This window comes from Melanotaenia boesemani, chromosome 7, assembly GCF_017639745.1.
Source record: "Melanotaenia boesemani isolate fMelBoe1 chromosome 7, fMelBoe1.pri, whole genome shotgun sequence".
In the NCBI taxonomy this organism is placed as follows: domain Eukaryota; kingdom Metazoa; phylum Chordata; class Actinopteri; order Atheriniformes; family Melanotaeniidae; genus Melanotaenia; species Melanotaenia boesemani.
In genome coordinates this window covers 1,983,909-1,987,812 of record NC_055688.1, presented here as the reverse complement: position 1 = coordinate 1,987,812, position 3,904 = coordinate 1,983,909, and the positions used below count along the sequence as shown (strand labels likewise).

General features: G+C 39.3%; 1 long non-coding RNA gene across 1 annotated transcript; it reads left to right on the top strand.

The window, feature by feature from the left end:
• The first annotated feature begins 464 nt into the window (after positions 1-464).
• Positions 465-1,335, top strand: LOC121643669. The gene is made up of 2 exons (XR_006011150.1): positions 465-552; positions 1,001-1,335. It is a non-coding gene; the product is annotated as an uncharacterized LOC121643669 (long non-coding RNA).
• The last annotated feature ends 2,569 nt before the right edge of the window (positions 1,336-3,904 follow it).

Below are 3,904 nucleotides of genomic sequence, written 5' to 3'. Positions count from 1 at the left end.
GAAAGAAAAAAAGAAAGAATAGAATTGATAAACTTAAGAGTTAAATATAACACGATAAACATAAAAAAAAAAAACAATAACAGAATAAGGTGACGGTATAAATGACTGTGTAAACAGTGTAAACAGACTACAACATGACAGCCTGGTTCAGGGGTTACAGATTGTTGTAGAGTCTGACAGCAGTTGGGATGAAGGATCGGCGGAGCCTCTTTCTTACACCGTGGGTGTAACAGTCTGCTGCTGAAGGACCTGAGTTAAAGGCCCTCCGGGTCATGACCCTGCAGAATAGGATGGCTCTGGACTTTCTCTTAGCTGAAAAGGGGGGACCTGCAAGGTTATAGGGGACGAGTGTTGTACATTCATTCCTGATATGTCTACTAATCTGTCTTCTGTTCATGTCACCTTAGAGATCTGTTATCTGGGATGGAGGCTCTGGATAGCTCTGGTTCTTCTTCTGAGTTATGGTCTTGGTTTCAGGCAGGTGGCTGGTGGCATATCTTGCTCACAGTCTTAGGCCCTATTTTTGCTGTTCTGATTACCTGCTGGCTTGTGGTGACTGTCGTCCCCCGGTGCCTCAAGGTTATGATAACATCTGCATTTCCTGGTCATTCCCTCCAGATGTTTGTTAGTGCTCAGGGTGATTTTTCTAACACCCCGTTAGAATTCCTGGTTTCTCCTCCCGCTTAGCCTCCCCGGATCTGTTATGATGATACTGGTCTTCCGCTTGATTTTTCTAGTGATGATGAAGTTTAGATTGTGTGGATAGTTCTCTGTTTAGTCATCTTAGTTTGCTCTTCTTCTCATTCATATGTATTCTGATGTGGGTTTTTTTTTTTTTTTGCTGGAAATCACATGTGTTGAATTGAGGTTTATTTTATTTCCCCATTCAGAGTTATGATGGAGTTTCTCGAATCCTCGTGATTTTCAACTTCTGATGTTTTGTCTGTATGTATATTGGGAAAATGGGGAGTTGATTTGCTTGTTGAATATAATCATTAAGGGTTTTTTTTACTACAAATACATTACTTTTATTACTTTTATCTTTTATGGGTTTTCTGTTTTTTTATTTTTTTTGTTTCTTCTGTCTTCCCATTGTTTTTTTGTTTCAATTGTTTTTTTCTTTGTTTTTATGTGTTCATTAGCAGGTTGATGTCACCGTGAGAGTTTTTGGGTTCACTAGCTGATTGTGGGGTTCTCATTTTTATCCACTGTGCATCTCTGCCTCAGTGGTTATCCTTGTTTGATGCATTTTTGGTGTTTTTTTCTTTTATGCTTTAATCTTATGAAATTTTCTTTTCTGGTGTGATCAATATGAAATGGGTTTCATTATGATCATAAGAGGGGAATTGTTGTGGAAATTTCATATTATTCCTTTTACTATATTATGTCTACTGATCCCTCTCAGGGTAAACAGCTTGTTTAAGTTCTTGGTAATTGAGTTTAATACTGAGTAGCCTGTTGCTATCATAAATGTGGATGCATTCTTTAGAACAGTTCGCTCTGACCTGTGTGACTTATCTGATACCAGCCAGGCGCCTCAGGATGACCCAGCTGGGCATTCTGTCTTAATGTCACTGGGGTTGTTTATGTGCTCACTAAACTGAAAAAGCTCATTAGGTTTGTTGAAGTGTCTAATCCTGTGTGAGGAACAGACAATCTCTTTGTTTGTATTTCATGATGTGCTGTGACGTGATCATTCTGCTTAAAAGATGCTGCATGCGTGTTTCTTATCAGATTCTGTTCAGATCTCTGTGCTGTCAGACCTCTGAGCAGTCTCTCAGGAATTGCAATTCTATTCTTCCTATTCATTCTATTCTTTGTATTTTAATCCTGTGTTCAATAAACTTGTAATCATTTTTCACTTCAGAACCAGACTCTTAATTCCTTGACAGAGTAACTTTTTGCCTCAACAGGATCTTCAAGTAACTCAACATCTTCTTCTGCTTTATTTCATTATCAAACTTGTACTTGATTGATTCTGGCTCAAATTTTTAACTCGTGTTTCTGTGTAAAATAGTTGTCTCTGAAGAGCTACCTTATGTATTCTTTTAACCTGTATTATCATAAAGACAGTCAGCATCAAATAATAATCAAGAATAATTACCAGACACGTGTGTGTATCTTTTAAGGGTGACCATTCGGCGGGTTCCACACTGGTAGTCAACCAGAGGATAGTCGTCAATCAGTTCACTTAATTCAGCCAAAACAATCTCTGTTGCTGAGGATGCCTGAATCTCAAATGCCCTGTAGTGCTCCATGTACCATGATGCTAATTTTCTGCATATGAAGATTAATGTGTTTTCCAATATACACATTTGAAGTATCTCCACAAATTCAGGCAATCCACCAACTGATCCATGCACAATAATCATTCCATTTCTATATTGTATGCCCTTGCAAGAGACACTCTGTGCTAGAGTAACTGTTGTGAGATCAGGATATTTTTGTTGTAGATGAAGCAATACATCCTCTTTCATGACATCAACCGGAATTGACGAGACATGTGTCACCTCAAAGGCTGATCTCTCATAAGTCCTTGTATAAAGGTGACAGCCAATCATCAGCTGATGCTTATTCGCCAAAGACAATTTGATGTTTTTGAAACACTTTGTGTGTCTGACAACCTGTTTGAAGAAACTGTGTTTGGCCTCAAATCGCATTGTCCAAAAATGTACGATAGGGCCAAACAGCTTTATCATTTCTGGGTAGTGCTCCAGAAAGTGATGTTTGGGCAAGAGTCTCTCACCTGGAAATACTTCCTGGTACCGCTGTCTGTGCTCTGAGATCTTATACTCCAAATATGCCACAGACTCATCACAGTGGACAGGTGCAACGACCAGCTCTACAATATCTTTTAAGTCTAAAATCACTTTCCAGGCTGGTTCATCTTCAGGGATCAAATGACCAATCAGAAATGGTAACAATCTTAACAAACACCAATTCTCATGTGCGTTACCACCAACTGTTTTCCGTTGTGCAAAGTTATGTGGTACTAAGTTAGGGCGATTTTGTATTGAAAGTTTTTAATGTTACTATTGAGGTCTTGAAGTGTAAACAACTTCTTTGATATGAGAACTCCCAAGCAATGTGCAAGTTCAACAGGGACTATGCCCTCAAAAAGATCATGAATGACATCAGGGGGATACCCTGATGTGACACAGAAGTTTGCAAGTCTCTCGGTAAATATACAAGCTTTCTCCACACCAAAAACAGTACCTCCTTTTGCCTGTGCAGAATTAACATGCAACTGTTGAAGTTCTTTGTTTCTAAGTGCAAATATACCTGATTTTACTTCTTTGACTTAAGTTTCTTCCAGCTGAGCGGTGCAAAATCTACAAAAATACTGGCCAGAGAAACTTTCCACAAAGCCAGCTATTCCATGTGCTGCAAGGTTGTCCGATATCACACACAGAAGTGTCCCCTTCACAAATTTACCCAGATGTGAGACAAAAACACCCTGCTGCTCTAGGGTAACAAGATCTTGGAGTAGTGGCTCAAGTATCCTGTGGTACCCAAAGGTCTTTACATCTACAGATTTACATATGAGAGCCAGGTATATTGAGGCCAAAGAAGAATTGCTGCCTGGGGGCAAATTTCCCAAAATCCAATAGACAGCACGCAGTTTGTGTGTTTTCCGTGATGTACCGAGGGGGTTACAAACCTTAAAATCGTCTACGTATAAACAGAGAGAGATTCTTAGTTCCCCTCCTGACAGAAATCCATTATTCTGAAAGTGTTGACCGTCTTCAAAGGATGTGTAATGCAGCTGGTCACCCGCTCTCTGTTGCAGTCTTCTCTTTTCAATAACCTTGCTAAACACATCTGTTTGATTAAGTAGCTGCTGCAAAAACTTTAGCAAAGGGACATACTGAAAACTTCTTTTGGCCTTTGCATCAAGTATAAA